Genomic DNA, 10,405 nt, shown 5'->3' on the forward strand with positions numbered 1-10,405 from the left:
TTTTTCTTCTTCTTTCTCTTCTTATTTTCTCGATTTTTCTTTTGATTTTTCTTCTTTCTTTTGGCATCTTCCTCCTCATTTACGTGAAACAATCTTGTTGCACGTCCTCCTCCCTTCATTTGCCTACTTGTTATCATATGAGATGTGTAGTAGTGCATTTGATAAGCTCTTGCGTTCGTTGCAATATTATTTACTAGAGCGGTCTCGCTTGGACGTTAAACAAGCCTTTCTCGGGAAGTAACCCGAGGCTTTTATTGCTTTCATTTTCTTTTCTTTTTAGATTAAATTTTATCTCATGGAAATGTTTGTGTGTCCTTTTGCTAGGTACATAACTTGATATACACTTATGCATTGGTTTGGATCAAGAATCAAGGAAGTTTGATGCCTATTTTTGCTAGCAAATGGAAATCGAGATTCAATTCAAGAGGAAAATCGGCTTTGAAAGGTTAAATTGGTTCATTTGCGGGAAATTACACCCACCAATATCCGGTAACATCTTTCTTAGCTCTTTCTCTAATGGTTGGTGACTCGTTGGACATGTGTTGGTTTGTTGGGTTGATTTCTTTCTTTTCCCCTCCCATGTTTTATTTGGTTTATGTTTGAGTATATTGTCTCATTCAAGCTTGGGGGAGGGTATCCTATCATGTTTTGTGGGATGTTGATTCGTTTATGCCATGCACTTGAGTATATGCATTTTCATGTCTTTTCTTATATTTTGAAAATTTCAAAAAGATTTTGGTTTATTTTCAAGGTAATTTTGGCAAAATGTGTTTTGTTTGTTCTTATATTGGACATTTTGTTTTGGGACTTGAATCCTTGAATGTTTTTCTTCCTAAGTGGTAAATGTATGCACAGTTTGAGAGTGTCATTGGTTGACTCTAGGATACTATATGCTAAGGTAGCCGGTTTAAGAACTTTTAGGGGTCCATGAAGCCTTAGTTCACGGGAATGTGGTAAGATGGAGTTGCTCTCTATAGTGGATTTGAAACCCTTGATTGGTATTTGTTTGGTTATAATCCCTTGTGAGCTTCATTTGTTCTAGCCTTCATCACCTTGTTGAGCGGCTATTTAGGATCCTTGACTATGCATGTCTTAATCCTTGTTTTGACCTCTAGCTCCCAAGATCGTGACCGGGCCTCTCTAGGGGAGGAAAAGGGCACCTTTTCTCATTTTTTTTTATCTTCTTTTTATTTTGTTACAAATTTGATTTTCTATTTTGCATCAACCTACTTATTAACCAATTTGAGCCTAATGTTTCCCGCTCTTGTTTAAACCACATTACAAACCCAATGGCCTATGTTTACCAACCCTTTTAGTTAGTGAAGCATAGGCATGTGTGGTTTGAGTTTTGAGAGTGTTGATCATGATCAAGAAAACTTTGTGAATTGGTTTAAGTACGGTATTTGAAAGTTGAGCTTGAAAAGAATATGCAAAAAGTTCGAGAAGAAAGATGCAATTCAAGAAAATCAAATGAAGTTTCAAGAAAAAGCCGTCCATGGTTAGAAAAAGGCAAGGACACATACAAAAAAAAAAAAAAAAAAAAAAAAAAAAAAATTGAAAAAAATAAAAAAAAAAAAAAACAAAAAAAAACAATAATATATTTTAATTTGGTTTCGTTTTCTTCCCTTGTTTAAGCATTGAGGACAATGCTTCGTTCAAGCTTGGGGGGGAGCGTTCCTTCATTTTTTTTTTGTATATATTGTGTGTTAGTGTTGAGTAAGCTTGGGGGAGATGGCATTATTGGTATTTTTGTTTGATATTTTGTGAATTCTTGAGCTTGTTTTTGAGAGTAGGCCACTCTTTTGCTTCACTTAGGAAATATCACCAAAATTTTCAAAATTTTACCCCGCCTTAACCCTTAGCCTTACGTTACAACCTAATAAAAGTCCCTTAGACTTTAGTGGGGTTAGGTCAAAGAACGGTGGAGGGATAGATTTCAAACCTATGGAGAGAGTATGCATAGTTGAGATGTCGGGATTACCTTCTCAAAGTTTTTCATTTCTTTATCTTTTTCCGATTCCTTCGTGGAATCATGAGAAGCTAGCTTAAGGGTTGATTTGAAGCTAGTGGAGAGAACGCGGCCCGATTGGTTGGGGCTAGGGTGGATTGAGTCCTCATTAGTTCTCTATGCTTAGCATATGTTATGTTTCAATCAACCATTGACATCTTGGAACGTGCATACATTTGTCTATTTAGAAAGGTTTGCATCCATCGATGTTTGTTCCAATCTCTTGTCCAAATATGAACTTGTGTTTTTCTTTCTCGTTTTATGTTTCTTTTTCTTTTCTTTTTATTGCCTTGCCTTGGTTTTCATTTAGAGTTGTGGGTTGAACTCTTAGGACACCCTCACGAGAGCACACTCGTCCTCTAGGGCGATCTAGGGGTTTAAAGGACTTGTCATTAGTTGCTAAAAGTGACCGTGAAAGTGAGTTAGTGTACATTCTTGTCTCCTTAAGTGTTCTAGCTTTGCTTGAATAAATCATTCTCCTTCTTTCGTGTTTCATGTTAATTTGCTCGAGGACGAGCAAAAGGTTAGTTTGGGGGAGTTTGATAAGTGACTTTTATGCCACTTTTTAGAGTGTTTATTGAGTCGTTTTTCGGCTTATTTTTCCAATAATTTAACCCTTTTTGTCCTTTATTTCTTTGTTCTCTTATTCTCGTCTTTTATCTTGATTTCGAGTATTTAAGTGGTTTTTAATAGTTTTTAGCTTATTTTCTTAATTTATTTAATTTATCTTATTTTCTTTGTTTTTATTTTGATCTCCATGCTTTGGTTTTGTAGGAATTATGCGCCGAAAGAAAGAGGATATCAAGAAGCCAAGTTATCTATTGTGCGCGGGGTGCTGTGCGACTTATGCGCGGGCGCACATGTGAGGCTGTGCGGGCGCGCAGCCCTGTCAGAACCCGCACAGCCAGACTGAAGAAACAGAGCAAAACCAGAGAGTTTGCGCGACCCTATGCGCGACCGCTGTGCGGGCGCACACACCTTTGCGCGGGCGCGCATGACTCATGTGCGGGCGCACTTATTTTCCCCGTACCCACAAAGTTGCGGCCGCACACTACGATGAGAGGGCGCATACACATTGTGTGCGGGCGCACAGGACTCATGTGCGGGCGCGCACGACTGGGTTTACGATTTATTTGCGCCTTGTTGTCCAAGTCTCTTTCTTTTGGTGGAGCCACATATATATAGACGGGACTCTTTGTAAAAAGGGGGGGATCTATTATGCTATTTTTTCTTAGTTAGTTTAGGAGAGCTTCTCTCTCTTAGGGTTAGATTAGGAGTTTCTCTCTCTAGTTTAGGAGTAGTTTAGAGAGAGAAAGCTTGGATTTTTCATGGAGTTTTTGGGATTTTGAAGAAGCAAATTTGTGGATTTTTCCTCTCATAAATTCAATGAGTCTTCATAACTTTCTCTCACCTTTATTGCTTTCATTTATTATTGTTTTTGCTTATTTATTTGTTTATTTGATTAGATTAATTAGTTTAGTGGTTGATTCTTGCTTTTATTATTATTTTACCTTGTTTTCCTTGTTTTTGTTCACCATGTTAGTTTAGGTTTGTTATAGGGAAATGGATGAAGGTTATGTTAATTAGTTTAATGATTGATTGTGGTTAGTATGGAATTTTTTCTTGATTATTGTGTATGGATGATGCTTTTATGGATTAGAATCTTTCTAGCTAATTGATTCTATGTTCTTAATCGTGCTTTCAATCAATTGTGCGAAAGTGAGTTGTTTGAGGGTCTAAATTCTTCCATAGCTTTGCTAGGCTAGTTACACGAGAGTGAATTAGTTTAGTAGGATTATTAACATGCTTAATTGCGCGAGAGTAAGTTAAATGTGTTAATCGTCCTAATTGAGGTCATTTTCATCTAATTGTTTGATGTTGTTGAATGCATTGATGTAATTGGACTCCACTTTCCCTAGTTTTAGTTATTTGCTCTTAGTAGTGTTTAGTTGAACCTTTCTTTACCTCACAAGCTTTCCTAGTAGTCTAATTAGCATAGATTGATACACTTACTCCTTTTGGGTTCGACCCTTTACTTACCCCTATACTCGTATTAGGGTAGTTTAGGTATTATAAATTGTTAATTTGATTAGGGTTAGTAGACCAACGACCTATTAATTCCCTCGATCATTAAAGCTTTCTTTCTCACTTTTTTAAACCAACCTTCATACAAAATTCCGCATTCACAAGACCTAGAAACATATAGCACAGTTCGATGTTGCCATCGTCCTAGACGTGAAAGGTTTTTATTTATGAGGGTTTGGTCCCAAATATCTATTTCAATTATTTAATTTAATTGTTTGATTATTATTTTCCTTGAAGTTACTAACATGTGTATTTTGTTATTAGAAAGAGGAATGAGACATCCAAGTAAATGCTTTAATTGATTTTATTGTTATTATGATGTAGAAATCATGCTTAGGTTGTTATTATGATTCCTAGCGTCATGTTAGGGCGTTTTGATCTTCCTAGTGTCATGTTTACGGTAACAAATAAAACATCCTAATATCAATTATGATTAAAAGTATGATGCATTTTATATTCTTCCTAATATTTATGATTGTGAGTATCATGTTAGGGTTAAAGTTTTGATTTTTAATGTGTAGTGACATGCTAGGGTTTGTTATTAATTTTGTTAGTATCATGCCTAGGATCTTGCTTTAACATGATTATGATTATTTTTATGATTTATGATTATAATTGTCATAATTATTGTTATGATGATTATTATACTTATTATTTTTATTATTATGATTATTATAATTTTAATTATTATGATTATTATTATGGTTATTTTTATTCTTAGGATTATTATGTTGCTTGTTTTTTATTGTTATTGCTTGATCATACCTTTTATGCATGTTTAAAGGGAATTGGTACTTGTAATCACGCTTAATAAGATTATTAATAATTTTATTTAGGGTTAATATGATTATAATTCAAGTGATCACCAATAATAGTTTATTTGCGCATTAATATTCAACCAACATAAATAAACAGGTTTAGGGGTAATCCTATTGATTGTATGTTAGTCAGAAAGCGCACATGAATACGATCAGAATAAAGTAGAGGTCTATTATTAGGGCATGTTCAATCTCTTTTAGGTCGGATTTTTACCTTCATCCCCGAACTACCAATCATGGTTCTAGACCTATTTGAGTTGACGATCTCCTGTATCGTTTAGGGGTGTAACCTTCACCATGTAAACGATTTACAAGTTCCTAAAACTTGTTGGCGACTCTTTTTCTCTATCTTCCTTCCATTTGGACGCCACCGTACTTTAGTGTATGATCACAGTGGGGTTTAAGCTAGGGATAATGCTTGAAATATTCCCTACAGTAGGCTTTCTTCTAGTTTTAGTTCGTTTTTAATTTCTCATGTAAAGTGGTCGGGTAATACTCTAGCTCATAATGTCGCTAGATGGGAGACTAGAGGTTGTGACGAATTTGTATGTTTAGGTCCTTTTCCTCAAAGTTTATTGACTTTGGCGGAAATTGATCGTCATTAATATATTTTTCCCACGGCTTGCCCTAAAAAAAAAAGCGACGTTTTAATTTTATTTTTATTAATTGTGTTGATGTTTTCTTTTATCAATTTGGTAATTAACTACGTACTCTTATTATTGTTGATTATTGTTTAATGTTATTAATTTAGTTTAATGCTAATAATTTAATAATAAGGAAAAAAAAGTAAAAAAAAAATACTATAATTAAAATTCTAGACGCTTTTTAATGTCAACATATTTAGCACATTTTCATATTTCAAGTGTTTCCCGCCATACCATAGACTGACACGAATAAACACTAGACAACAAAAAGCGTCACTAAAGTTGAGTATGTGGACATGTAAAAGCGTCGCTAAAAAATTACACAAATTTTAAATAATGCGCGAAATAAGTATTTTCGACACTTCGTATATAACTTGGGACACATAAAAGCGTCGATATTCTTAAAGCTTTTTTGTGTCCTCAATAATTCTCGACTCAAGCATTCTCGACGCTTTTTACTAACGTCGAGAAACATTTTTGCGACGCTTTTTAGCGTCAAAAAAAGGTCTAAAAAGCATCCAAAAAACACGCTTTTTGTAGTAGTGGTTGAACAGATGACAATGTAGCCGATCCACTTACTAAACCTTTGCCTCAAGTGAAGCACAACAAGCATGTTGAGGCAATGGGAATCAGGCATGTAAGAGACTAGCTTTGATTTCCCTGTTTAGTGTTTTAGTTAAATTTTGAACATTTAATGTAAGACACTAAGAAAAATTATTCTAGTTTTTGAGTAATATAAATTTCATGCAATATTTTATTACTCCGTTAGCTATTTAATAGTGGTTTAGGATTAAATAATGAGTCCATTCGATTCTTGGAATATTCAAAATAGTGTATCAAGACCAGTCTTTGTAAGGAAACACCTATTAAGTTAACATTGAATACTATAATCGAAAATTATTCCTAATCGAGGTCATTTAAACGTTGGATGATTAATGACCAATTGAGATTAGTGTGTAGTCTGATTTATAACACTGTTTCTTGTGCTACGAGGACATGATTGTCATAAATCATTTGCACAGGTATTGGTTTAGAACCATAATGGATAGACCTATGAGAATACATTAAGAGATCTAAAATCTTCATAAGAATACTTCTCATTATGTCTATCGGAACCTATTTCCTTGACCATGAGTATTGTGAGTTCTCTTATTTGAGTACTAGTCCGCTTTGATGTTGTCAAACGTCTGCCGTAATAGGGGATTATAACTGCAACACTCGAGCGGCTAGGTCCTCTTAGTAAGAGGAGCTACATTACAAGACTAGGAATATCCCGCTACTAAAATAGGGAAGATGTCTTTGTTGTATAAAATGCCTCTCGTAGAGCGAGACAGTAAAAATGCATGGCCGTGCTCGGATGGATTTTAGAAATCATCTGTTTAGTGACAGTCGGACTCGGAATCGAGAAACACTTCTGGACGTAATAAGGATGACGAAATAATCTTACCTTGTAGTTCATGAAGAGACATAGGAAAGGGGCTATACTCTAAATGCTCACTTGTCCGGAAGGACAAGTGGGAGATTGAAAGGAATGGTGTCTTTCGAACAAGTGTATTATTTTGATAGCGGGTTCAGAATTATTAGAAAGCTAAAATATTAACTAAGGTCAAGTTATCGGAATGTCTGGGTGGAGGCCGCTTCCGATCAGTAATATTAATGTATAATTAATATTACAGCTTAATCTTGACTGAACCCTCCGGGTTACACCCTAGAAAAAAATTAATTCATCTCCCAAGTGTTAAATATTTATACCTCGGAAATTCAAGCTTAGAGCATCAAAACTGAGCGTTGGAAGTCGAGTCAGAAATAGTAAAAGACCAGACGGAAAAATTAGTAATAAATCAACAATGACTAAAATACCCCTAGCATCGGAATCCCGAGTGCTAGGGGATTAGGCAAGCTAGCAGCCCGCACCATGTGCAAGGCTTGCTAGCGAGCCACAGCCAGCTGCCCGCAAGCATTGTGTGGCTTGCTAGCGCGCGCCACTGCTAGCATCCCGCACATGTGCGTGGCTTGCTAGCAACTCCCATCGACAGTAGCACCCACTACTAGAAAATTGTCTTTTTGTAGCGATTATACATTCGCTACAATATGCAAGTATGTTATTGAAATAATTAAGGAAATCATGTCATTTTACAATCGCCATGGTTTTCCCATATAAAATTGATACGGAAAACATAATAATACATATCCACACTATTTTTGCACATTTATAAAATTATGAGAAATCGTATCATTTACAATCGCCACTAAATCCCAAAAATTAATACAAAAAGTCTTTTCTACGCTAGATATATAGATATTGTTTGATAGAGAATACATAAATATGTCATAATTAATTGGTGAAACATTTAATATAAGAGTGTGAGGTTGCATGTTCGAATTTTGTAAAGATCATATGTATTTTTTTTTTTTGGAAGAAAATAGTTCAACAATTATAGCGATTATAATCGCTACAATAATCACCACGATTGGATGTAGTTTTTCGTATCGATTATTGAGTTCAACCCCAGATATGTTGAAAACAAGTACTAAAGGCTAAGGCAACGAGGGATATTATATCGAATGACTATTCGTTGGGAAAGCTTTTTGTTGCAATTACAATCAATACTAAAGGTTAAAATAATCGCTATGAAAAGGTTATTTTCTTGTAGTGACCCCGTACATATGTGCGTGGGCGTGCTGGGCCGAGAAGGCTGCAGCTAGCAGCCCGCGTGTGCGGGGCTAAGCTGGGCCGAGTGTTAGGGAGGTTCATTGGGGAAGCATGTGAAGGGAGTGTGTTTGTGTGAGGACAAGTGACACAAGGAGAGAAAGGAGTGGGGAGCAAGTATGGTCCCCTCCTCTCCAAGTAGTCCTCACTTCTCTTTACATACAACAAAGAAACTTGTTGATTTATTACTTGCTTGCCTATTTAATTTATTTTAGCTTTAAATTAAATTGTGTAATTTCATGATCCCACATTGATGGGATTGAAATTCTCAGTCCCACTTTTCTCTATAAATACCTAAGTTTGGTTTAGGAGAAAAGTGCTTGAGTGGGAGTTAAAAAGAGCATTGCATTTTGGCAAAAACTCTTAAACTCCATTAACACTTATGTTTTGGTTGGACCTTGCTAACTCCAAGGTAGTGGACCTAAAAAGTCGGTGTTCGTCCTTTGTGGGTGGATACCGTTGGAGGCTTGATATTTTCGGAGCTAAAGCTTTCAAGTAAGAGCCCATTAGGTCGGGAGAAGCACGCGTCAAAGGTAAATTTCGATTTTATCCTTTTATGTTTATTTGTTATGCTTTATGATTTTATTAATTGCGAGTGGTTCTTTGGGTCGGGGTAGTTTTCGCAGTAAGTTGGACTTACCAAACCCCAACACATATTACTGACGCGCCAGAGGGTTTCAGACAGGCATATGAGTCTCTACTTGATGTGTTTGAACTGGTAAGCTTTTTGACACAATATTCATTCTTTTTAATACCGCTTGTTACTGATTTTTCTTTGCTTTGTTATCAGCCTACGCACCCAGAGATGATGGGATTCATGAATTTTGGTTACAATTTGAAGTACTACATCATCAAGCTTCGACGTGGTGCGAGTTGTCTGGGCGGTTTTGGCAATGTTCTCTAGGTATATTCACTTTTTTTTTTTTTTTTTTTTTTTTTAATATTTACCATTTGTTCTATCTTGCACTATTGACATCTTTTCATTTTTGTGTCTTTTAGGAGCGACGGAGGTCTTGCTCGTGCTCGAGGCACAAAGGCTCGGACGAGGGAGAGCCTAGTTGCGGCAGACGATCTCCTGAGGTTCGTCGGCATTCTCAGTCTCAGCGGAAGCCTCAGACTTCTCAACCGTTTCAGGAGGCTCAGTGGCAGCAGCCTCAGTCTTCTCAGCCACTCTAGAACTTTCAAGGTCATTGGCAGCGGCCTTCATCTTCCCAGGCTTTACAGCAAGAGTTCAGGCTTGTCATTACTCTTGCAGACTAGGGTTTTATACTCAATTCCATTGTTTGGGGCGCTTCCTCCACCGGTGTAGGGCTTTTTTTCAGTTCCATTGTCTAAGACGACGCCTCCATCGACGCTTCTTACCTCAGTGAGTCCGTCTACACCGTTTTCCAGTTGGACAGGTCCTGCTTTGAGTTTGTCTGCTACTTGAGCTATAGGGACTAGGAGGGATACTATTCTTCATACCCAGATGATGGAGGGACTCTTTGGCTCACCGTTCCCGTATTCGGAGGCTGAAGATGACACTGATCCTCACTCTTCTAGTTCTACAGATTTTTTATCGAGGGTCTTTATTTGTACTTTAGTTGGTGACACTTGACACTGCTTATGCATCACGACTCATTTTGTACATTATTCAAAGTTTATGTATTTATTAGTGTGTGTAAGTGCTTAAGACTCATCGTTTGTGATTGTGTATTTATGAATGACGCAAAAAAAAAACATAAGTGGAGGGTACTGACTTTCCCCAAAAGAAAAAAGAAATAAAAAGAAAAGAAAAAAGGGAAAAGTTTTGCAACTCCTCCAAAATAAATAAGTATGGAAACGGGACAAGGTTTACAACTTCCCCAAAGAAAGAAAATAATAATAATAGAAATATGAGTAAATAATAAACTAAAATAATAAATAATGAAGATAAATAGAAACAAGAATAATATAATAAAATAAAATAATAAAGATAAAAATAACATAAAAAAAATAATAATATAAAAAAATGAGAATTTTATTAAGAATTAATCTCTCGAAAAACAGAATTACAAGATAAAGGGTGAAGATAAAACAATAAAAATCCGGATAAAAATAGGAAAAGGATAAAAAAAAAAAAAAAAAACGCGTGGCCACCGCGACACGACATTGTACACCG

The sequence above is a fragment of the Chenopodium album genome, chromosome 7 (assembly GCF_948465745.1).
Source record: "Chenopodium album chromosome 7, dcCheAlbu1.1, whole genome shotgun sequence".
Lineage (NCBI taxonomy): Eukaryota > Viridiplantae > Streptophyta > Magnoliopsida > Caryophyllales > Amaranthaceae > Chenopodium > Chenopodium album.